The sequence below is a fragment of the Lissotriton helveticus genome, chromosome 12, assembly GCF_964261635.1.
Source record: "Lissotriton helveticus chromosome 12, aLisHel1.1, whole genome shotgun sequence".
Lineage (NCBI taxonomy): Eukaryota > Metazoa > Chordata > Amphibia > Caudata > Salamandridae > Lissotriton > Lissotriton helveticus.
In genome coordinates, this window is record NC_136073.1 from 647,217,466 (window position 1) to 647,244,804 (window position 27,339).

The window sequence follows — 27,339 nt, forward strand, 5'->3', positions numbered from 1 at the left end:
ACCGCAATGACCTAAGCAGTAGCAACTCCGTAAATCAACGTCAACAAGTAACTTCAAAAACAATTTTGTTCATCCCAGAATATAAGTCCAAAGGCAGAAGGGACATTCTAAATCGCGGCAACATCCTCCAAATTCTACAAGCTACCAGAAGTCTAGCCGAGATCAAAACCCAAGACTTGCTGTCAGTAGAATTTGAATTCCTTAAGCACCTCTCGGAGCAAGAGACGACCAAGACAGAATGGGCTACACTCGAGCTAGCAGAAAAAATCCTTAGTGAAGCCTCGCAATTAGAAGCCTGGGGGATTAGAGTGCATCAGTACCGACCAGTTGGGTATCCGACCCCGCTGCTTCACATCCAACCCAACTCCAACAAGTGGCTACTAAGTAACCGGAGTGAACGCAATCAAACCAGCACATTCCTCAAAGGAGCGCGCAGCACCTCGGTCACAGGGCCCGAAGAACCCAGCCCTACAAACAGGAAGGGAAGGCGGTTTGAAGAAATCTACCCCCCAACTGACTGGTCTTGGATATCCAAAACTATAAATTTAAGAACCGATAATGCATGACCCAACCCTGAACAGGGAAACAAGGGAAGGAACCTAAAACTCTGCTCATGGAATATCAACGGTCTCGGGACAAAAATTAATGACCCGTCTCTATTGTTATATCTTCAAAATTTCGACTTAGTCTGTCTGCAGGAAACCTGGCTGGAGGACCCGCCACATCTTCAAGGCTATAGAACCTACCATCTTCCCGCAACCCGACGATCGAACTATGGTCACTGCAAAGGAGGACTAACCGTTCTCGCCTCGATCGAAGTTATAACAGCAGGGAAAGAACGCACAAGCAAAAACACAACATCCCTCGAAATAATGGCAATACAATTTGAAGTATGAGGTCAAAACACCCAACAAAATACCACTCTGGTAAACATCTATATTCATCCCCAGAGCAAGAGGACCGGCACTAGGCAGCTGAGACACGAACTCACCCAGCTAATAACGGAGGACGAAAGTGTGAGTTATATCCTAACTGGAGATTTCAATATGTTCTTAGGGGAGACAACGGACGAATACAATGGAGAAGACGATAAACATCAAGCATGGAGGATAACCTCCCAGGATAACTATAAGTGGGGCAAACCAACAAAAATCTCTAAGGACTTGCATCGTGAACTGGAAAGTCTTTCACTGGCAGCACTAAACGGTCGCATGCTAGGGGACAGACCTCAAGCCCCAACCTTCCACAGGAACTCAGCCAACACCGCAATCGACTACACCTTTCTCGCCCTCCCACTCCTTGATTTGGTTATGGACTTCAGGATTGGGGTGTCAGACCATAGCGACCATCAACTCCAGCAACTCACTCTTGGAATTCAGGGTACCGCTATAACATATGCCAACCCAGAACCCCACCAAACAACGAGATATCAACGCAACAGAATTCGGTGTAAAATACGCGACCCAGAAAAGCTATCAGTCGCGGCAAAAACACTGTGGGAAGAAATCAAACTCAGCGAAGGAAGCACCGTCCATGCATGGGAAATCTTCTCCAAAGCTTTGGGTCACCCAGCCCCACCGGCCCCTACCCACTCAGCACAAAGAGGGCCCCAACCAAAACAAAACATGTGGGCGAGAACACGAGAGAGCTCCTATTTGACATCAAGCCAGCACGCCGAACTAAGACAACTAACGGGCGATATAAACAGAGCACTTCGCGCAATTCGTCAAAACAGCGCATCTGCCGGCACCGTAGAAGCACTAAGAAATCTCTGAATAAGGAAAAAGAAAATTATCTGGTGTGCAAAAAAGGATCACACGGAATCACTCTGGGCCAAACTACTTCACAATGCAAATACGAAAAATAGTGCAAGATTCTGGCAAATGGTCAAGAGCATTGAAAATCCATCGGCCTCCAGGATTAACTCACATATAGCGGAGGACGTCTGGACAACCCATCTGCAAACTTACTTCAATGCAGATGTCCAAAGTAATCTGCTAAAACCAGTCGAGCCTACCCACTCAGCACAAAGAGGGCCCCAACCAAAACAAAACATCTGGGCGAGAACACGAGAGAGCTCCTATTTGACATCAAGCCAGCACGCCGAACTAAGACAACTAACGGGCGATATAAACAGAGCACTTCGCGCAATTCGTCAAAACAGCGCATCTGCCGGCACCGTAGAAGCACTAAGAAATCTCCGAATAAGGAAAAAGAAAATTATCTGGCGTGCAAAAAAGGATCACACGGAATCACTCTGGGCCAAACTACTTCACAATGCAAATACGAAAAATAGTGCAAGATTCTGGCAAATGGTCAAGAGCATTGAAAATCCATCGGCCTCCATGATTAACTCACATATCGCGGAGGACGTCTGGACAACCCATCTGCAAACTTACTTCAATGCAGATGTCCAAAGTAATCTGCTAAAACCAGTCGAGCCTCCCTTCACATTCCCTCCACCCCCCTCACACAGGAATGAACAACGACCCAGTTCCTCTCTAAAAACGATCGAGGGCAGAATCCAGCAAAGTCACCACGAGGGTGCCCCTGGGCCAAATGGCCTGCCTCCAACCTTATACAAACAAGATCGACAGTACTGGTCCAGCGCACTACAACCGCTCTTTGACAATATCACTATAACACGAACAATCCCAGATTCCTGGAAAGGCTCCATCATCTCGCCTATTTATAAAAAAGGCTGTAAGAGCGACCCAAAAAACTATAGGCTCATCGCTCTCATTGACATCGAGGCCAAGTATTACGCGGGCCTCGTCCTAGCCGACCTTCGGGAATGGGCAAGGGAAAAGTCCTTAATCCCAATCAATCAAACAGGGTTCCAGGAAAACCTAGGAACCACCACAAACATCCTGGCTCTCTCCCTTCTAGCCGACTCTACAAAAGCAGCAAGAAAAACATTATTTGTTAGTTTCATCGACTACAAGGCCGCCTTCGACAGTATAGATCGAGGAAAGCTATGGTCAAAGCTATCTCAATGGGAAATACCTTCTGCCCTCTTGAGCCAACTCATTCTACTACATTCTGAGACGTGGGTCCAAATTAAACTGGGGAACGGCACAACCTTATCCAGGCGGATTCCAACCTCCAGAGGCTTAAAGCAGGGCTGCGTTCTGGCCCCCACCCTATTTAACCTCTTTGTGGCCGATCTCTCAATCGAACTTGACAACAGCAACCATCATGCCCCAAAATTGGGAGGCCTCCCGCTTTCAAACCTATTGTACGCCGACAACCTGATTTTAATTAGTCAAACGCCAGTCGGCCTACAACACCTACTTCATACTACGAACAAATTCGCCTCAACAAACGGGCTAGAAATTAACCTAGAAAAATCGAAAATAATGGTGCTAAATCAACACAACACAAAAAAACGATTGAAATGGCAGCTGGGTAAGAGAGAACTCAAAGTCGTTCAAAACTATAAATATCTTGGGATAATTTTTTACCAGAACGGGTCATATGACCGACAAAAAGAGGTGATTCAGAGAAGAGGAACCCTCCTAGCAATCACTTTGAAAAATCTTAAAAGCAAAATAGCAGGACCAAACCTGCTTCCGCTGCTTGAAGTGCTCCATGCAAAGCTAATACCAACGCTCACATACGGGAGTGAGGCCATGCGAGGGATGGACGAAGAAACCCTAAACAAAACAGTAGCTAAAGCTTTAAGAATAATTTTCAAGCTTCCCAAATACACCTCCCAAGCTCAATTAAGACTCGAATTTGGAGTAGTAAATCAGAAAATAAGCAGGAAGGCGGCTTACGTAAAAAGCTGGTACAAAATAAAGTGCGAAGAGGTGGGCTCACTTAACTCATTCCTATGGAAGGAATTATTAAGGAACAATACCTCTCCGGCTAAAGCCTACCTTGAATCAGGGATCAGCATGTTATCCATGGAGAACATCTGGGAGATCGGACTTCCATTCAACAACGTCAAAGCCCTGGTAAATAAGTCAACAAGGCTTGTATCTAAACAAAACGACAAGGAATGTCTAAATAGGAGGGCACACAGCTGGTTTGTGATACAAAGCTATCTAAAATGTTCACCACAACCGTATCTCGGCACCAGTTTTTCAGGATCGTTAAAAGAAGGATTTTTGGCACTGCGGATGGGGATTTTATCCGCCAAACCTCACATGCCCCCGTGGAAACGCAAATTTGCATCTACACTACGCAGACTATGCGGTGAAACCAAAGAAGATATGCTGCATCTCCTATGCATATGTAAGTTCCTATAGCGGGAGAGGAGAGAGCTGTTAAAACCACATATAAACGAAATGCATATTAGGTCTTGTCGACAGGCAGTAAAGGCCTGTGTTAGCGGGACCAACGTTAAATTAATCTGCAGCTTCGTCCGCTTCATGAAAACTGCCCAAATAAAGCTTTCCGCCGCGGTCTAAGCCTAACCGCCACCACCCAAGCCACCTTGTCCGGTAATTCTCCATACCCCCTTCACGCCCTGACCCCAACTTCGGTCGTTAAGACTATACAACAGACTGTCAGAGCTATGGACACTGGGGCTGCCACCAGATTGGGCGTTACCCCTTTTTACTCCTATCGTAAATAAACTGTATGTATTTTATTTTGTAATCGTTCGATTTTAAAACATGTGCACCACGTTTTTAAGGAAATATGAAATCAAGGCATACATGTATTTTTTTTTTCTTATAGATTTTATATTGATGTGTGGACTGCTAAGATTTTAATTAATCAATGCAAATAAATAAACTAAACTAAACTAAACTAAACTAAAGACTAGGTGGCAGGGGTTAAATATAGTCAGTGTGCCAAATCTGTGCTGGTAATTTTCCTCTACTTAACTGACTTCTCACTATTTGTGCGACTGATCTATGTCGAGCATGCTGACAAACAGGACACTGCAAAATCACAGTTTTAATCAAGTATAGGGGAGTGTTATCCCTCTATTTTCTGCCCACCTGCTAGTAATCTGCTCTCCAAAGTGTCCGCACTTCTGATGTGCCCACTTCGCAATCCCAACCAGGTCAGAATCCTGCGTTGCCACTTCTGCCTCTAAAATCTTAGCTTTTCCATCTGTGAGGGAATTAAACCAGTGGTCAAGTGAGTCGGTGGAACAATGAGAATCTACATGGTACATGGTAACTGTTCTTTGTGTCAACATGGTCCAGATCTCTTTCCACAATTCCTTGCCCCACACCTCTTTTGCATTTATCATCCAACTATGAGCATGCCATGTGGGGAGCCAAGTTGCTAGCCCATTGGCTGTGGACCATGAATCAGTGTAAATATGTCATTTTCCTGGCAATTCTTGTTTCAAAGCTTAATACAGTGTACATTTCTGCAAACTGGCTACTCTTTCCTTCTCCAGTAGTAGTCAACAATTTCTGGGTCACAGGATTGTATGATACCGCCTTCCAGTGCCTCTTTGCTCCTATATACGGATGTATGTCATTACCACGCCTGCTTTTACAACGCATGCCTTTACTACGCAACTTTCACAACGCAAGTCGTTACAACGACTTGCGTTGGGGGGTGCTGGATAGTGAATAGTTTAATTTACTATTCCAACTGAAGTCCCCGTGGATAGTAGGGAAGGTTTTGGATAGTAAATTAACTATTCCCTATCCTAGAGCGCCCCCCAGCGCAAGTCGTTGTAATGACTTGCGTTGTAAAAGTTGCGTGGTAAAGGTACTGCGTTGTAAAAGTTGCGTTGTAAACGCTGTTCCCCATATATACTTGGCTGAACCATCAGTAACCACACATGCTTCTTGTCCTCCATGGACAATTCGCCAAATGGCTTACCCCACTTTACAGGAGATTCCTGTATCTCAGGTACATCATGCAACACCTCTTTCTCTTCCATTGGCGCCTGCGCCACCTGCTCATGCAACACTGCGGTGTCCTTGGGACCTACTCGGGCCCTATCCTGTATATACCCTTTCCATTTGATTACGCTGACTTCCTGTGCATGTCCTATTCTATGAGTCTTAGGGGAACTCATCACCACCTGCATTATCGGAATCTCAGGTCTCAAAATCACATTGTGTCCTAGGGTCAATTGCTCATTATCTACTATAGCCCAATAGCATGCAAGTAACTGGTTTTCAAAGGGAGTGTACCGCTCTCCAGCATCTGGCAGTTTCTTTGTCCAGAACCCTAAAGGTACTTTTGTTCTTCTCTACTTCTGCCACAAACTCCAATTAGCATACGGTCCTTGCACTGTCACATTTAGATCAACATCTCCCTCTCGTACTGGCCATAAATCTAAAGCATGCTGAATAGCCTATTTTGCTAATTCAAATGTGGTTTGCTGCTGCTCTCCCCACTCAAATGCATTTTTCTTTTGCGTGACTTTGTACAAAGGGGCCAAAATCTGACTCAAGTGAAGAATGTGCTGTCTCCAATAACAAACAAACCAATGAACCTCTGAGCTTCCTTTCTGTTTCGTGGCACTGCAAATTCTCTAATCTTTTTTCTCACTTGGGGCACCATCTCTCTGTGTCCCTGATGCCACTGGATACCCAAAAACTTCACACTCTGAGAGGGTCCTTGTTATTTATCTGGATTGATCCCCCATCCCCTGCTCTGGAAATCCTCCACATTCTTGTCTAACTGAGTTTGCACTTGTTCTTGTGCCTCTCCCTGTATCCTTACATCATCAATGTAATGACAAATCTGTACTCCAGGAACAACTGATACCTCATCTAAATGCTTTGTCACCAGCCGGTGACAGATTGTGGGACTATGCAAGTACCCTTGAGGTAAATTCTTCAATGTCATTTATCTACCGTTCCATAAGAAACTAATTTGCTCTTGACATTCAGGGGCTATTGGTATCGAAAAGAAAGCATTGTCAATATCAACTGTTGTATACCAGGTCCCAGGGTGTTTCTGTATTTTCTCAATTAAGGTAACTCTATCTGGGACAGGGGCAGTCAAAGGAGGTGTATGCTTTTTCAGTTCACGATAGTCAACTGTCATGCGCCAAGACTTATCACTTTTGCGCACGGGCCACACAGGATTATTTCAAGCAGTTGTGATTGGGTTCACACCCCTGCCTCTATCAAGTCCTGAATAGTTGAACTGATCTCTTCATGCCCACCTGGAATTCTGTACTGTTTCAAATGAATTACCTTTGTAGCCTGAGGCAACTTTACTGGGGGAATTTTTAAATGTCCTACTCTCACAGCGCTAACTAAAATGTACTTCTTTGATCCAAATTGATAGTTCCCGTCTTCTAAATACAAAGTCATTCCCTTCAAAATATCAATTCCAATAATATGTTCAGAAAGGGGCACAATCAATACAGTGTATTCTCTTTTTGGTATTCTCCCTATTTCATGGACCTTTGTCTGCACTGCTGGTGTCTCTTTACCACCTAAACCTGTAATGGTGAAATACTGTCCTTTAAACTTTTTGTGATTTCCATATATCAAAGTGGCTTCCGCTCCGGTATCTATTAGGACTCGGGTCCTCTGAACAATACGATGTTTTCAATGAATTTCTATGTCAAAATAAGGTCTATTGTCTTTACGAGTCCATCTCTGCACCGGAGCTTGACCTATTTCCTAATCTTCCTTGTATCTGTTAGTCTTTGCCCAGGTCAAATCTGGATACAATCCTTCATATCTTTTAGGGATGAATTCCTCCTCTCCCTTGTTCTCAATGAGCCAGTCACTTTCTAAGTCTCTCTCAACCTTCCTGCTTGAGCGGGCAGGTCTCTCCCCCTCCTTTTCCTGCTCTTCGCTCTCACCCTCGTCTGACTGTCTTTGCGCTTTATTTTCTTTATTCACTCTCCTGCTTCCTTCCTTCTTATCCAGACCTCTTTCTCAGTGCATTTCCCACAGACTTTTAGTAGCTATCCCATCTACCTTTTCTTTCTCCACACTATTGTTTAACAGAGCCATAAACATATCTCTCCTAGACAGCCTGTTATTGTCTGTACAAGTCTCAGACCTGGACGTTCTTCCAGTTTTCATCCATTGCCTAATTCTCCTAACTCATGAACTGCCTCAACCACCTGCGCCAAAGTATTACCAGTCTGATTGATCAAAAAAGTCATCATCACATGTTTGTATGCAGGAGGTGCAGTATGAATGATCCTGTTTCGCACAGATGCATCCAACAACCCATCCATTAACCTATGTGGGTTATCCAGGAAAATAGGAGTTTTCATTACCTCCTCATTAAGTCTCTGAATAGCATCTCTCAAAGTGTACCAAGGTTTATCATTCACTGGCCAGTCTGAGTCTGTCCGGTATTTATGACTACATCCAATCACAGCCAACTGCAATAAGCTAATTTGATCATTGTCACTGTAATTCCTAAACTGCTCCTGCACTGTAGATTCGAACTGAGTGTACAGAATTTCAATGCATCTCCATGGTCTAGAATCACACCAGAAGCACCCAGATCAAACAACCAAACCATCCATGTAAGTAGAGATTCTCCAGGTTTCTCCCGAAATCTGTCTGAAATGTCATTAATCTCCTGCTGAGTAAAATCTTCCATACTGTCCATCAAAACCCCCTGTGGGAAATTTGGACCACCCTCTATTTTTCGACGATAAATGGGTTGCGCCTGAATCACTGTGCATCCCACTGACTCACCCTGCCTTTCCGCCTGGTTATGCTTGTCAACTTTATCACCTTCTCCACTAGAGTCCGAAAACTTAGAAGAATCCCAAATATTTCCATCCCACGTTTCAGGGTCCCGGTCACTTCCAACCTGTGCAATGGCTAAGCGCACTTTTTTCTTATTAACCCTTCCTCTTCTGTTCCTATACTTGTATTGCGCGATTCGAACTGCGGCTTTTTCTGTTACAGTCTGATAGGTTTCCAGCTTATCTGCCAATAGTTTATTCTGACAACTTAACATTGTAGAGGTATTTTTGGTTTCAACAAACTGTTTCTCTAATTTCTCGCACTCACTTTGCAAATAAACATTTTTTTCATGCATGGTTCTACAAGCGTTTAGGAGAATCCAACCTCTTCTTAATGTAGAGAGTTCCTCTCCTTTCTTCACAGGCACTTTTTGCAAACACGCAACCACTTGGGCTGGCTCAGCATGAGCCAAACACGCACTCCAATTCTCACTCAATACAGCACAATTAGCCCACTCATGGGTGAGCAAACCGAATGGGGCCATTTCCCATCTGGGAATCTCAATTGGTATCTGGGAATCCGCCTTTGATTTTCTAGAAAACCTATTTCTTCCCCTATAATCCATCCTTTCGAATCCTGTGAATGTGACGCCAAGATGTAATGAATCTACTTTTCGCAAAAAAGGACAGACCCTAACTGCAACACCACCGTAGGCCGAGGCAAGACCCAGCCCTCCTCTAGGGTGAGGTAAGAAAACCAATCCAAATGTATGGAATATGACACATATAAGTTTATTATTACAATACTTCAAAAGGTAGGCCGAATATATCAGTCATGGCAGACTCCCAAGTATCAAAAGGACAATTGAAATAAACGGTCAAATTAGAATGGAGTATGTACAAATAGCAACAAATAGAATAGAAATAGAATAAAACTGGTTAGGAACACCTCACAGACTGACTCTTCTGCAACATCCTTGCCAACTCAAGCTGAGGGAAGACCTTTTCTGCAACCCAGGCAGGAGTTTCAGTCAGGACTAAAGTTCCAGCACCAACCCACAGCAATATGTCTATTCTGTGGTGAACTTCCACCTTGCCCGCGGAGGCTCCCAGCTTTAATACCATTACTGACGTGAAGCAAAGCTTCTAGAAAGTCTTGCCCCCTCTTCATTAGAAAATAATGAGCTGGCTAGTACCAGTCTGCGCCAAGGCCAAGAAAGTGGCAGGCCAAGCCCCTGTATTTTGGCTCCGAGGCTCAGTTGTACAGTCAACAGATAATATCCAGTTCACTCTGGTCAGTGAGGTGCGAAAAAGAAGTGAAGAGTGAAAAAACACTTGAGGAGCGATAAACATGCCCGCCCACTTTGCAGCTACGTTCGAGCACAGAACATGGCATCAGTTATGAAAATGGAGTCAGTTATGCAAACGCTGCCATGCACATAGAGAAGCTTGAAGCAGAGCAAAATTAGCAAGATGACATGAGGCCATGTCAAAGCCAATTATAAGAGCTCATATCGAAATGTACTGTTCTACTCGGTAATGGCTCTCAACAAGCAGTCATATGTAGGGCAGTTCTACATTAAGGCTAGATTATAATAACACGCTAAAGTCAGTTTAAGATGGTGGTAGTTGATGGTCATCATGGGGTACTCAATCACAAGATTGGTACATTCACTACAAGCATCTGGAGGAAAATGTTTTAATAGTTTTTTACCGATTTCCAAAAACACATTTTGCCAAAGTTCATTAGATGACCACCTGTAAACCCAACGTGTGGACAATCCCCCCTGTCCCCCCACTACCTTCTTCACAACACTGTCTTCCACCTGCAACCAAACACTTAGTCTACACGGTGCCCCCTCAATCATGGCTCCCATAGCAGGGTAGACCCTCTAGTCCCCACGTTCAGCTCATCCTGTCCCTCCACAACCCACAATAATGTCACCAGGCACGACATCCTCCGTTGAACCTCCCACCTTGATCCACATGAAAGCTCATGGCGTGAACGCCTTCGCGATTAGCTTCCCCCCTAACCTCTCTCCGAAAGCGAGAAGAAACCACAAACAAAATCTAATCAGACAACACCCAGAAACACTATTTGTTGACACATACCACTGCTCCTCCAAAGGACAGATTAGGATGGATCTTATCTTCCACACAGATAGTCCGGAAAGCTGAACACCGTATTGAGAATGCAACTTCACATATCTAAAACGACGACCACCTCACACAGCTGCAAACTGACAACCTCCCTCCCCAACCAATCAAATAGAAAAGGGAATACATCAGTGACCATTTACTCAAATGTCAGAGTTCTGATACAGGCCAATAATGAGAACCTAGAGGCCTTCGACTCACTCTTCCCTACCCTTTGCTCCGCACACCTTCAGCCACGGCGTCCTGCTCCACCCCATCCCAATGCCCCGATCAACCTGCCCCTGCAGGAGTTTGTAATATCTACTCCCCCCCCCTCAATGAGATCCCCCAGCCCCCTCCTCAGAAACTCTGCTCATTACGCTGTCCCTGCGAACCATAACCTTCAGTTCTCTAAAGACGATCAGTGTCCACAGCCCCCGATATCTTATCCTCCTCTTCATCACTCCAGCATCCCACGAGCTCAGCCCACTGACCCCCATCAACCAGTCAGAGAGGATCAAGCCCCACCGCCCCATCAATCTTACCCGCTCCAACAACATAACACCCTCCTTAGGGCCTGGTCTATTGACCCCCTCATCACTCCAGCTGAATCACGGAGGAAGAGCCCAAGACCTAACCCCCCACCGAGGACTACTAATAATGAGAGCCAGGTTGACCTTCCCAGCACTAAACCTCTAATTGGGACCCGGCCCCCCATTCCTCGAGACGCCCTTATCCAACACTGCTCGTCACCAGCCCTGGAAAATATGGCGCACCTGCTGGCCTTACTAGAAAGTCAGTTAGAAATGATATTCAGTGGCCTGGATGAAATCCTTTCCAACCTAGATAAGACTCGCAAGCCCCAATATGTCCAACATAGGGCCACCGGCCCGACTGACTCTTTTCCTTCTAATCCCGGTTTTGGGAACTCACCCACCCCCGAGAACCGACCGCCAAGGCCCCCTAGAACTGACGCGGAACCCCACTTCAATCCCCATCAAGAACTAATGCCCCCACATCTGAAGCTCAGACACACACCAGTAAAGATGGGGAGATACAATCAAATAGACTTCTCAGATCTACAGCATCAATGTCGGATGAAGAAGCTATGGACCTAGCCTCCACATAGTCTCCCCTCCCTCAATTGCCACCAACGCCAAGATCCAAGTGATCACGGGCTTCGGAAGAGACTTCACGACCGTGATGCTCACCAGACCTCCGCCCGCCCTCACCTTCATACCGAGGGCCCCTTTAGGAAAGCAGTCGATCAAAAATAATATATCTACCAACTGCATGCTCATTAACTGCAGATCTGCCCCCAAGCATGCAACGGAACTTGCTGAAGCCATCCTCTCTCAGGACTTAGACATTGCGTTCATCACGGAGACATGGCTAAAGGAGTGCTCCCCACCCTGCTTTGACATGTTAGTGCCCCTCAGGTTTCAAGCTCATCAATAAAGATAGAATAGACCAACGCGGAAGAGGTGTAGCCATCATCCATAAAGATGAGATTGACATTACTGGGGGAGGAGCCTAGCTCGAGGACGGAATGGCCGCCTTTTAGCTCGGCTCCGTCGGCCCTCCGGCTAACCTCGACTATCCTGCAATATATCCTGCACTGCTGCGATACTTCCATACAGAATTCGAAATTTAAAGATCCACTCTTACTCACCGTCTGGTCCGGAGGTTCCTGTGTGCTGTGGGTCCGCAGCTGTGCCCTCGGTGAAATTGAGGCCTCCGGGCACCCGAGACCGGGACCTCGCCTGCGGGACCCGACCGGCGGAGAAGAGATTGCCGGCCCCGGCCGCGAAAGTGAGCCACTGGTGGGAACCGTTATGCATGTGCCCCGGAGATCCTGAACCGGCCCCGACGACTGAGCCGTGCGGCTGGAGGGGGACGAGATGTGTTGGGGGCTGACCGTGTGAAGGGGTCCCTTCGCCTTTGTCCTGTCCGGCGACCCTGAACCCCGCGCCTGGCTCTCGCCTGTGGGGCCTGCCACTGTTCGGAGGGGACCCCCCCCCCCATCGGGCGTTCGCCCGTCCTGTGCCGGTGGGGCCGTTGTTGGGAGCCTCCGGTGGTCTGTAAAGTCCTCCATTTGGGAACTGTTTGGGGGCCCACGGTGGAGTGTGGGGCGGCGTAACTCACAAGATGGCTACCGACAATGCGGGGGATGCTCCGCTCTGCATCGGCGCTCCTTACCGGCCGGATTGTGCGGAGGCCTGGGGGTGTACTCGAGCGCCCACGCCCGCAGATGTTCTGGACGCCTTGATGTCTTTGTACGCTGTCTTGGCCCCCGGTGCCTCTGCCGACCCCATGCGGCTCGCCGCCATTTTGGGCCGTCGCTCTTCCATGCACCCCTATCGTCCTGATGCCGCCATTGCTTCGCCCCCTTCAGCTGTGCCAGGAGTTGCTGTTGTTCTTCTTCGGCCGATTGATGGACCGGTGACTTTTGACCCTCCGCCTCCTCACCGCATGGACTTTGAGGACTTCCACACGCCGCGGAGATTTGCTCCTTCCCGGGTGCCTGGGACTTGTGGTGGGCCGCTGTTTGATCCCGCTTCGTTGGACTCGAACTTTTGTCCTGGAGGGGTACCTTTGTATTGTCGTATTACGCATCTGGACTCCGGCTTGCCTTTGCTTGCCCTGTCGTTGCTACTACAATTGACTTGCTTTATTGACTTTTTGTGTTCCCTCCGTACGAAGGCTCTCCCTGATTTATGTCACTGCCGTGACTCTGGACAACATTATGATTATTTTGTGCTGGGTGGTCCGCCCCACATTCTCCTCTACTGGGTTGGTTTCGTGGTTCGGAAGGGTTGGGGGTGAGTTGTGCGACATGATAGTTTGCTGGTTTATCTGCACGTTGCACTGAGGTGTTTATTTCCTGACACAGTGAATCGTTACACTCTCTTCCTCCTTCCCTCCCTGTGATTTTTGCTGTATGTGAAGATGTAGTATTGACTTGATGCTTATTCATTCGTTGGTCGGGGGAGGGTCGCGGCCGAATGTGTTTGCTCATATCCTTTGGCTCCTCCCTCACGTTTATTTTTGTTTTGTATTTCCTCTCCTTCTCTTTTTGTCTTCTTTCTCTACTTTCCTTTTTTCCCTATATTTCGGGTTTCGGATTAGGGCGACAGGCACGCTGTTTGGAGGGTAGGCCGTAGCCTTCTGCAGGGGTGCGGGGTGGGACGGGTGGGCGGGGTCTTTCAGATGTTTTCTTTTGGTTCTATGGCCCTTTTCTATCCCTTTTTAGTGGTGCCGCTTCTGTCCTCGCTTCTCAGGCATGAGCGGGTTGGGGTCTGTGGCTATGCCACTTTTATCGGTTTCGATGTTTCGTAGTGATTGCCATACCCTTCTGTTTGCCAGCTCTCCACTTTCTTCTGTGCTACTTGCCGCGGGCTGCCTGGCCCGGGGTGGCGCCCATCTTGCACGATTGTGTTTCTCCTTTTATGTTTCTTTATTTTGTTCTTTCTCCTTCTTTTTCCCCCTTTTCTCCCCCCCCCCTTTTTGGTTTCCTTCCCTTTGTTTCCCCCCATATTTTTCCCCCTTTCCTTCTCTATCCCCCTTTCCCCCCCCCTTTTTCTCCCCCCCCTCCCCCTTTTTCCCCAGGCTCGTATTGTTAGAAGTGGGTTCGGTTCGTATAGTTTATCCGTTCCCCTTGACTCTGTTAGCGTGTTATTGGGTGGGGGACATAAGATTTTGGTAGCGCTTGTATGCTCCACTGTGTTTTACGTTTATTTTGTGCTGCGATCGACTTGTGCCCTTACATCCTCCCTCTCCCCTCCTCAAACCCCCCCCCCCTCTTCTCGTTTCAGCATGGGTGTATTCCTGTTACTGGGTTCTCCCGTGTTTGTGAGTCAGTCATGAGCCTTGTCCCCTTATCATAAAATAGACCTCATTGATCCTGATATTGGGCCGTTATTGCCGCTTATCCCATTTCTAGCAATGTTTAATTATGTTTGCTTGCCTGCCAACTGGTCTTGTGTCGCTTATTTTGATTTTTGATCGTCTTTGACTTGTGGCCGGCCGGATTGGTTGTAGGCCTGCATATGTTTATCCTAATGATGCAAATAAAGGTCTTCAAAAAAAAAAAAAAGATATTGACATTACTGTAATGGACCCCTGCGAATATAGCTCCTTTGAATGTTTATCTGTCACCACTAAGCTTAAGGACAACAGCCCGTTAGTTGGTCACCTTCTATACCACCCACCCGGCAACACCTCTACTTTTGGTGAACATCTATCTGACCTGATTGCCCATTGCGCGCTCAAAAACACTAACCACATAATTCTGGGTGATCTCAACCTACGTTGGAATGAATCCAACAACACACTAATCCAATCGCTCAATACTCTCCTCTGTGACAATAATCTTTCCCAACATTGCACCGAAGAAACTCACAACAAAGGAGTGACCTTGGATGCCATCATTGCCCACCAAGACACAATTATAATCGACAACATCCTCCCAGCAGACTGGTCGGATCATCACATGATCTTATTCCACATCACCAAAGAGTCTTATCCCTGCCTCCTGTGCAAGACCCCCCCAAATGGTCCAGAAATCTCTCCCAGATTCCCCTGGAAGTCATGGAAGATAGGCTAAAGCTGCTCCCACCCAACGATAAAGATCTATCCACAACGGAACTTACCTCACTCTAAAACACTAATATGGTAAACCTTCTTGACCAACTAGCACCGTTGAAACAAAGAAAAACCCGAGCCATCCCGTCCAGATCTTGGTTCGACTCTGACACTAATGAAGAAAGGAGACAACTAAGAGCTGCAGAAAGACAATGGAGAAGCGTGCCCACTATCTTCCACCGAGACAAACTCAGAACTATCCAGAAGAAATACAACAACCATATTAAGAACAAGAAATCCATGTATTTCCGCTCTGCTCTAGACAGAGCAAAAACAGACCCAAGGAGCTCTTCAGTATTATTAGACAACAAACTTCCAAACCGGATTCCTCCCTAGGGCAGGCCTCCAAAGAACGCTGCGACAACTTCGCCAACTTCTTCAATTATAAGGTCTCCAAGATCGAGCGCTCTCTGGTTATCAACTGCTCTCCCTGGCCCTATAGCAGCATGGGGGGGGGTGCTTGGTAGTGCTCCACCACCAATTACTAAATCATGGTCACTCTTCTAGCCCATTCTAGAAGAGGATATTGTCAAACTTATCTCCACCTCTAAACCTTCATCTCATACCCTAGACCCCCTTCCTGCTCTACTCACCAAAAATTGAAACTCTCCCTAGCCCCACTGTGGTGCAGGATTGTTAACAGCTCCTTAAAAACCGGAACCGTCCCAGATTGCCTGAAAGTGGGACAAGTGACCCCATTGCTAAAAAAAACCAGGCCTTGATATAAATGACTTAAACAACTTCAGACCTGTCTCCAACCTTCCTCTCCTTTCCAAAATACTAGAAAGATGTGTTCTCCAACAACTAACATAGCACTTGGACAATACCAACCTCCTCAACTCACATCAGTCAGGATTCAGGAACGGGTGCAGCACGGAAACTGCAATCCTCAACATAATTGATGACATACACAAATCACTGGACTCAGACCAATGATGCCTCCTCATTCTCCTCGACCTATCGGCAGCATTCGACACAGTTGACCATATTCTTCTCCTCAAAGCCCTCGAAGAAAGGGCCGGGCTAGATGATGTGGTCCTCAATTGGTTCTCCTCATTCCTGCACAATCGCCCCCAAAGAATCAAAATGAGAAGCTTTGAGTCCAACCTTCATCCAGTCAAAAGGGGAGTTCCCCAAGGATCAGTGCTCTCCCCTCAACTCTTTAACATTTACACGGTACCCCTCTCCACTTTACTCAGGAAAGCTAACATCCCCTTCCACCTCTACGCGGATGATACCCAAATCTATCTGCAAATCTCCTCCTCTAAAGACATTCACAGACTCAACGAATCACTAAAGGAAGTTCAACGCTGGCTGTCAAGCAACCATCTAAAGTTGAATCCTGACAAAACTGAATTACTCCTCATCTCAAACAAAGAAGAGAACCCACAAATGATCGAATGGCTAAAAGATATTGACGCGCTCAATGGGAACCTCACCCTAGCGGACTCCGTCAAATCATTAGGCATCACACTTGACTCCAAACTAGACCTGACCAAACACATCAAGATCTTGGCAAAGAGCACCTTCCTTAATCTGAAGCTACTAAGAACAATTAAACCTTTCATTCCACCCAATGATCTCAAACAAGCCACCCAAGCATTAGTGCTGTCAAGACTTGACTATGGTAATGCAATACTCTCTGGAATACCCAAAATTCATCTTGCTCCTCTGAAAACAACCCTCAACGCGGCTGCCAGCATGGTCACTGGAATAAAGAAATTTGACCACATCTCTCCGGTACTAAAAGAACTCTAATGGCTTCCAATAGAATTGCGGGCGAACTTTAGAACAGCCTGCCTCACCCACAGAGCCCTTCACACAGGCAAACCTGAATATTTGGCGTCCAAACATAAAAAAGCAGGTTAGAACAGGAACCTCAGAAGCTCTAATACCTTACTTCTGATCCCACTAAAAACTCGAAAACAAAAAACCATGGACCGGTCCTTCGCCAGTAATGCATCCAAAATATGGAACTCTATCCCCCCTCCACATCAGAACTATTCCTTCCTTCCCTAAGTTCAAAAGTCAGCTATAAATCATGTTCCTTGACCGCTCCTTAACAATCAGATAGGAGCAGTGTTAGACCTGGCACCTTGGCGTGAGTCTCCCTTCCACTTTTTGCTGATGTGCCTCAGATGTTTTGCTGGTATTCGATGCTCATGGCACTGCGCCACGGCCAATCCGTGCCGCAGTGCAAGTGCTCCCAATGTAAAGTGTATCCGTAATTGATTTCCACGATTGGCTTATTTGGTTTACTGTCAGACCCCAGTAACGTGCACGAGGAGTGCCAGGGCTTGTAGATACAAATGCCGCTAGTGCGCTTGCAGCACTGGTTGCGCCACCCACAGAAGCGGCCGTGTAACATGTGTCTAGGGTCCACCATTGCAGACCCTGCGTACAGTCTGGTACTGTCACGCTGACTGTGCAAGTGCCCACACTTGCCCGTCCCTAAACCTTCCCTAACCTTCATATCAGTCACCCCTATGGTAGGCCTACGGGCAGGGTGCATTGTAAGCGTAAGGTAGGACAAGCCTAGTGTGTGGCCTGTCCTAGTAGTGAATTACCGCCCTTTTCATTCTTCACTATTGAAGGGCTGCCTGTTCTCTTAGGCCAAGATGGGCTGCCGGAATTATTACACGCTATAGTCCCGGCAGGCTCAGGGAACACGGTGGCACGTCGAGTTTAGTATGCCTGAATAATAAAATACTTCCTTTAGGAAGGTTTATTCTAATATCCTGTGTTTGCAAATGCTACTTTTAGAAAGTTAGCATTTGCTCGCCTAACTATTTCGGCCCGCCTCTGCCAGGATGTTTATCTGCTGTCTGGGTTTGTGTGAGTGACAGGGCTGGGAGATTCCCAGGGACAGTCGGGGTTACCAGGTGGTGAATAGGGTGCTTACACCAGGATGGGTGGGCGGAGTAGTCTTTGACTCTGAATAGGGTTGTGCTCCACCACCACAATGCTGGCTCCACCTCCTGCGTCTGATGTCCCTGCCCTGAACCCTGAAAGAAGACGGCAGCTTCCTGTAAACAGAGTACTCCAAAACCGGGTTGAACGAGGCTCAGGCCCCCTGGCCTGCAGAGACAAAAGAAACGCAGTATAAATATAGGAGCTCCGCTCCTTACAAATCAGATCCTGTTTTGACCACGACGAGCCTGACTAGAAGGACCAAGAGAAGCTGAAGGACGGAAACCAGTTCGTATCCTGTAAGACTGGCCTGCAGTGGTGCCTTGCTGAGAACGGAGAGGAAAAGACCAGAGAGGACTTTGTAGACTTGTGCCTGAAACAATCTCCAAGGGCTTGATCACGAGCTTGCACCCCGAACGGAACCCCAGGACCATTGGGTTCCATTCTGCCTGTGCCCGTTTGCTGTTGGGCCTTAGTTCTTATTCCCTCGCCGGAGTTGTGACTCGGGTGCCTTCGCCCCTCCAAAGTCGTGACAGCTCGGAGCCTGGTCGCCCCGCCGCAGAGAGCCCCGCTGATCCCTGAGTCGCTCTTCGCTTCAGTGCCGGGCCGCCTGCTCTCCTGTCACCTCGCCTGCCACGGAGCTCGTTGTGCGCCTCTCATCTTCTCCCGCCGGAATCTGCACGGAGTGCATCTGATAGCCTCGGACGGTCCGTACGTCGTAACGTACCCGACTGTCTCGCTTTGCCCTCCTGGGAAACATCCTTTACAACGCAACTTTTACCACGCAGTGCCTTTACGATGCAACTTTTACAACGCAAACCATTATAACGCATTGCGCTGGGGGGCGCTCTAGGATAGGGAATAGATTTAATTTACTATCCAACACCTTCCCTACTATCCACGGGGACTGGAGTTGGAATAGTAAATTAAACTATTCACTATCCAGCGCCCCAAAGCACTATGCGTTGTAAAGGTATTCGTTGTAAATACCGCGTTGTAAAGGCATGCATGGTAAAAGCATGCATTGTAATGTCATACATCCGCCCTCCTGCATACCAAGGCTCGTGCCGCACCTCAAGAAAGGCCTCCCCGTACAGTGGTACCGGACGCCTGGTGCTGCACCCGTCTGCCCGAGAACGCGACGCCCCTCACAGATCCACAGGTACAACTTGGCGTGCTAAGAAGTAGTACGCCCCGCAGGCCTGAACGGCGACTCGCCCCGTGAGCTGCATCAGACCCCGGATCGCCACAACCCTCCACAGTCCTGCTCACCCGCCTCGCACCTCGAGGGGGCTCCGAGCCGGAGAGATCCTCTGGAGAACCGTTGGCCTTGTCCCGGGTCCGCCCTCACCAGTAGCCGCGCCTGAAACGCCTCGGACATCCACGAGCAAGGTACACATGAACCCTGGCTCGTGTTCCTATCGGATCCAGGGTCCGCAACGTTCTGTTTTCCCTGTCATCGTACCTTGCTGAACAACGAACATTTAAAGAACAATTGCCTATTTAAATCTGGTGGCCCTCAAATCGCTAAACGTTATATGGTCTTGTGATAACTCTGCATATGAAGTATTTTTATATAAAGTCTAGGTATTTTTGATACAACTTAAACGACTGGTGTCCATTTGTGGTGGGTCAGTGGGTTTACTGTATGTGATCATAAATGCTTAACTAACTATCGCCCTGAAGATTAGCCTTGTCTGCTCGCGCCACACAACCTAGAGGGTGAGCAGGGGTTATTCGAAGGAGTAGTTCCCTTGCCCTGACTAGAGGAGGAGGCCCCTGCTTGTCACAAGTGCATACCTGTGCCAACCAGAGACTCCGATTCTAACAAGCAGCCCGGAATGTCTTAAGAGATTCTGCTCCCCGCCCGGATGGGGAGTGCCAAAACGCTGTAATGGATCTCTCCTTCTTCCTCATACTATGATTTGTATCCTGAATGTCTTGTTGTATTGTATTGTGTTTTGCTTTGTTTGCTTTCTTTTGCACTGCTTTGTAATTATGTGAAGCGCTCCATTACCTTCCGGTCTGGCTAGCGCTATATAAAACTTCCTAAATAAAAAAATAAATAAATATGAAGCCAGGGGATTCCGTGAGCTTCCCAGATTCATTGAAAATGAATCATTATGGCCCCAGGAATTTTATAATATGACTTTTTCAGTAATTTGAGTGTTCATAAAAATGGGGAGAGGCCGGTCTCAGCTTCCTTTAGCATTATGTTTAAAAAGGCATTTGCTGCCTGTATATCCCCCGAATTATCATAGTTCAGCCAATTAATAAGCAGCGCTTGATAGTACAGACGAAGATTGGGAAGGGAAACGCCTCTTTATTTCACATCTAACTGCAATCATTGTAATCTCAATCGTGTTTTTTTCCCTTGCCATATAAATTATCTCACTTCTGAATTGATAGCATCAAAGAAAGATTGAGGGACCTTCGTCGTTATATTGGAAAATAAGAATAAAAACAGTAGTAGGATACTCATCTTAATAAATGCCACTCACCCCATAATCGTATTGGGAAGATTTTGCCATTGTTTAAAAAGATTACGCATTTTATTTAACGTCGAGATGAACTTTAGCGCAAATAGATCTTCCAGTTGAGTAGTCACAAATATCCCCAAATACCTTATGGCATTAGTTGTTGAATAATGTGCTTGCACAGTAGGAGGCAATATTTCTGGTGAACAATTAAAAAGTAGCGCCTTGATTCAGAGTGGTTTATTTTGTACCTCTTTTGCTGTGTACTATGCTTATTTTAGAGAAAGATCTCAATATATTGTCTTTATCTGCTGCTAGATATAGGGCTGTGTCATCCACAAATAATTTAAGTTTAGCACAGCCTAAGACAGGGGCTACAATGGTACAATCTTGCCTGATAGTGCTTGCCAAAGGCTCAATCGATAAGGAAAATAACACAGGAGATAGGGGACAGTCTTGGCAAGTCCCCCTACTGATTAAGATTGAGCCAGCCACATTCCCATTAATGATTATAGATGTCATGGCATTAGAATATAAATTTTTCACTACCTAGAAAAATGTAGATGCCACCGTACATTTTTTAATGACTGCGAAGAGGACATTCCGCTGGACTCTATTGAAAGCCTTTTCCGCGGCTAACATTATTATTGCTGCTTTATTTTATTAGTAAAAAAGTACTCGATAGCTTGGATTAGATAGTGAGTATTGGATGCCAAGAGCCTACCTTGAAGGAAACCATGTTGATCCGAATGTATAATCGATGAAACCACTTGCGAAAGCCAGTTTGCTAGAATTTTTTAGAAGATCTTATAATTGTTATTCAGCAAGCTTTTGGCCGTTAGGAATTGACCTCTTCCTCAGACTTCCCTTTTTTAACAAAGCCGATCACCGCCTCTTGGGTGAACGTATTGGAAACTATGCCCCTTTGAAGGATCCCATTAAACAGCGACAGTAAAAAGTGTTCAATTGGGTGGAAAATACTTTTTAAACCTCAATGGGTATGCCATCTGGCCCACTTGCTTTACCGAACAGGGATGTAGTCACCGCCTGAGTGACTTCTGCGAGTGAGATAGCTGAAAGTAAAATCTCTCTCTATTACATAGATGGTATTACAATATTTAATCCTTCTAGCCAGCTTGTAGCTTCCCCCCGAGGTGGTACTATGTGACTCAGAGTATAGCTCTTTATAATGATTAAGGAAAATCTTGGCAATTTCATGGGGATGCGATGTAGATCTAGCAGTGACCATGTTGGTTATTTTTTTAACACAATTGGCATTAGTCCTACGCTTGGCTGACCAAGCTAAATATCTCCCTATATGGCCACTCTCCTCATAACTCTGTTGCAGAACAGATTTATAGTTCAGAATTTCCTTTGATGCAAAGAAGTCCTGTAAGTTATATTTTGCACTAGAGAGCTTATTTTTAACTTCTTGTGTGGGTGAGGCTAAATAATTTGCTCTTGCCGTATTTAGTTCTTTTTCTAACTATACTCTTTGTTCATTGTCCTTCTTCCTCTTATAGGTCCTATAGGCAATTATTTCCCCTGTAAGAAAAAAAAGCCTTTAGATCTCCCCATACTGAGGATTCCTATTCTGTGTTAATATTTTGCTTTAAGAACTCTGCTAATGCTGGGGGCATATGAATAACCCCCGGCTCATTAGTTAACAGGGATTTATCAAATACCCATCTACTCCCAGTTTTTGCTTCAGTTTTAATTTTAAACTTAACTAAAATTGCCACCTGATCCCAAAAAGGATTCTCACTTATTTCTCATTCAGTTTTTAGAAGTGTATGGCAGATAAAAACAAATCAATCCGAGATGAAGAATGGAATCACCCGGAGTGACATGTATACTTCCTCTCGCATGGATATTCGTCTCTCCAGCATTCAACCAGAGCAAAATCCTGCATTCGATCCTGTAGCGGTACAAAAGGGGGTGGTGATGGACGGAGCATCTGAACCAATCAAACACTCACACCCAGTCAAAAGATCTGGGTTTAATCCATCACCGTTCTTTAGCCCACTCTGCCACCCCAGTTCAGACATGGCTATATGCAAATCAGTCTGACCCTGTGCCTCATGGGAACAGTCCAGCCCGAACTGCCAAGCCATGCCTTCCCTGGACCGGAAACAAGCTTCCGAGGACCGGTTACTTAGAACCTGTAGCAGCTTTTCTGGCTTTGTCTGCTTTTTATGGGCCCGAGAGGAGTCAATAGTTGGATCTATCAGTAGGTTAAAGTTGCCACCTATCAGAAAGAGTCCAGATTGTGCTGTTGCAAAATCAAAGAGAGACTGCAAAGTTGCAGGCAGGAGAGTCCTCAATGGGTCCATGATAGCTTACCATATTGATTAACTGTTCTGAAATTTGCATCTGTACCCAAAGCCACCTAGCACTATGATCTCTTTGCACCATCATAATTTCACACTGCACATTCTTAGCTACAAGTAGAGCAAGCCCCCTGACGGCTTCATCAAAAGAAGCATAGAACTTGTGCTGAATAAAACCAGGAGTTTTCTCCATTGGAGACCCTTCCTTATAATGTTTCTCTTGTTAAAAAAATATAACTACATTTGCTTGCAATGCTTAAAACCAAGCATACATAGATCAATGCTTCACTCTGTTGTTAAACCCTTTTACGTTGCACAATACTATTTTCAGAGGCCTAAGTGCCATCTCTAGAATAGAGTGGATGTTGTATGCAATCTGAACTGTATTCTTGCACTTCTTTACTACTGCTACATTTTATTTATTTTCCCCGAGTGACCCAACCTCCCCATCTGCCAACCCCCACCCCCCCTGTGGCCCGAGACCCTTCGCCCTACTTTCCCTTGGAACCCCTTGCCTCCAGAACCCCCATCCAGGGATCCCTGGGTGGCCCCCTCCCCTTACTCCCACTGTGCCCCACCTACCCCCTTTCCCCCACTTCATGTCCACCTCTACCCTACCCCCAACCCTAAATTGGGGCGCTGTGACATGGCGCCCAAGGCAGTTGAGTAGATGGCTGGTGGCCATAATGCAAATTAACCATCATGGCAGGACTCCTTTATGTACTAGTAAACATCTATACCTCTGAAGAGGAAAGAAAACCAATCAAGAGCAAAACAACATAACAGACTGCATTTACCACCGGTTACGCCTAAAAACATATCTAGCTGTGTTATCCCTTATTCCCTCCCGCTAGGTATTGTAGGGACAGGAGAAACTCCCAAGCTGCTTCAACCGACTCAAAGATGTGAGCCCTCACCTTGTACAAAACTTTCAACTTGGATTGTTGGATGATACCCGTCAGGCACCAAGCTGCTGAAAGCAGTTCATCATGCCTCTGAATTCCTTCCTAAGCTGTGCTGAAAAGCCAGACATATCAGAGAATAGTTTATACGAACAATTATCAGGGGTCTGATACGCCTTGACTTGAATAGCACATGCTAAATATTTTTCTTTAATTCTAAAGTCAAGAAAGTTTTCGATGATAGTTCGCGAGTACTTGGCATTAGGATACTGAACTGCTAGCACAGGATGAGCCCATGTGATTGTAAGATCGGTATTCTGCACTGCTACTTCTGGGCACACATATTTAGAAATAATGTCTGATATGACTGCTATTACTGATTGGCCATTTTCCGGTCCTTCATGAACTCCGAATATCCGTATCTTAGACCTTTGTGATCGATTTTCAGCATCATCAACCTTGATTTGTAACTCGACCAACACAGATTGTAATTTCGTCACGTGGCCTATGTGCCGTGGTGCGCTGTCTTCAAGATCTGATATACGCTGCTCTGTATCTGTGATATGTGATGCAAGCTGTTGAATATGAGATTGAATCGAACACAGCTGGGACTCAGTTTCTTGTGTGCATCTTCTTGCAATAGTTTCATATTCTTTAACTCTAACAGAATTTGTTGTAAAAGTACATTTGTGGAATCTGCTTGCCCATCCCTATTTCCTTTATTTTTAATTTCTTGTGAAATCTGCGATAGCGTTGGCCTCTTGCTTAGGGGTGCAGTCATTAGTGGGACCGCTATTGAGGTTTCCAAAGCGGCAGGAAACAAGGAGGTATCTGCAATTTGTATTCCCTGCTATCTCCCCTAAATAGAGGTCTCCCTGGCTATCTGGATTTGCAGTTGTTTTGGGTGCTAAATTGTGATGTATTCCTATAGGTTCTGTATCGATCCCCCTATTCCTGACCCTGTTCTGGTTAACAAGTTAACTAGCAGCCATCCCATGATGCAGAAACCGTTATCTGATGAAGCCACACCACGGCACAGGAATGTGTTATCTGATTAGGTCATAACGCTTGCCATCTAATTAGACAAGCGATATTCCTCCAGCCCCTGATAAGGCATACGGAGTTCTCAAAACAAATCAAACCTATGACAACCTGGGAAAAACCCTGCGGCCATTGTTTTGATTTCATCGAGAACTTCAGCAAAAGAATGTGCTAACGACCAAGTCGTATGACATCCTTATTGACGTATCTATGTCCATCCTTACGTCAATCTCGGCACCTTACAGGTATAAATATTACCGGTATTGCCTTAAGCAAACACACGCGGTGGTGACGAGATCGGAGCAGCCAGACTTGCCGAAGCCCAGAGCAGAGCAGACCCCGCTGGCGCAGCCCCGCCTTCCTGACGCGCTGAGAACGAGACTCTGCTTTCTCCTGCCGAGAAATCCAGCTCCGGCGCTTCCGGGTAGCCCTCGCAGGCAGCCTGGAATATCGAGACCAGAGACGAGAGATACCATCCCTCATTCATCCTAAATTCCAGGTACAGAACTGAATAACCCCTCGCAGAGAATTCTTGAGTCAGTCACTTGGCAAAACAAACTTAACTTAAACTGCTACTTTCTATTCCCACCCACGTATTAGGCTTAGGTCAGGTACACCGGGGTAGGCGTAGTTAGAAACACCAGTTGAGTACGATTAGTCAAATGTATATGTATATATATATTTTATCCATTTTAAACCTGCATATGGCTTAGAAACCATATAAATGTTTTTACAGTATTATTTTATACTTCTGCTTTTATTGTATGCACTTTACTTAACCATAAGTATTGCGATAATATCGATCCATTTCTCTTGTACGAGAAAAGAGACTGATCAATAAATAACATCTTTTATTGAACACGCCCGTCTCTTCCTTTTCTCTACAATCTGGTGAGACTAAGAATGCACGTACTGACTGAGTAAAATAAGTTGTCTTTTGTTTTCACACGACTCTAGAGATACACTCTTGATTAGGGGAGAGCAAAGTTGTCATGTTCTATGGTTGTCAGAAACTAAATCCCTTCTTGTCTATCCAGGGAGGTTCAACTCCTCCTTGCCTATTCGAGAAAGTTTCTAGTGAACTCTGAGCTAGCTGGCAAACCCAAAACTTTAAGTCTAATATCGACAATAGAAGACCTAGTTAACGTCTGGTCTAGGCCTATACTATTGAAGGTATTATTCCAATGCGCAGAGCCTATTGGGATAATAGGAACTACACTACATGGCGCCCAAACGTTTGGAAAGGCGATAAAACTAACGCAAGACATTAGAGTAACTCAGTCGTGCTTTTTCACTCAGACCCCTTTTTTCCCATAATACTCCAAAGACGTCTGGAGTGGGTGAAAGGTCATATCCGCCAAACCTCGCAGGAGGAAACTCCTATGTATGGTTCTTGGTTTAGTCAACGTTGAAGGATACACTGTTCCAAAATATTGTGCATCTAAATCTTTGTTTCCATAAGAAACCTGATCTGCAAACAAACAAAATAACCTTCCTGACAGTAGAATGTCAGATACTGAAGAAGAAAGAGAGATAGCTAGAGTAGCAGCTGAACTCGTAGCAGCTGATAATACTATGCAAGAAGCAGACCCGGATTTAATACTCATCGCGGTCAACATAAGGAAATCTATAACTTTAAAACTTATAGATAATGGACTGACACCTAGAGGTGGCACAGTCATATTCGTAATAGAGGCACACGAATATCGGCAGACAGAGGTATTCTATTCATGGATAAACTTTCCAGCAGCAAACGCTGTAACAAAGGTCTTCCACCATTACAAAACAGAGGAACCTCCTGAAGAATACACTCCTTTCGAGGAGGTGGAAGTACCACTTAAATTTCAAGAGCACCTGCTCTTGTTTAATGGCTCCCTAAAACACAACAATCACATCACCAGGCTCGGTCCATTAGGTAGACCAGGAGCAACGTGGCCGGTCCTAGCCGGATACACACCACATCCAGACATCGATGGGATGTCTGCAGCAAATCTTTTAATACAATTAAAGCAATTAATAAAAATACATAGACAATTAGTCCAATATGTAATGCGGACTTCAACAATCCAACCAGCAATTAAAATTCCACAGCTGACCCCTCATCAGGGGAACACAAATAAAATTACACCACAGAACATACAGTCCTGCCTAGGTAAGGTACCAGCTAAAAGGGAACAAATACCATTCTGGTTAGCACAAAAAATCACCCAAATAGAGGCGGTGTTTCCAGACACCACTCCTGTGGATAAACACAGGATTCTGACTATCTGTCTTCCAATGGGAATCGCACCACACGTGGAGGA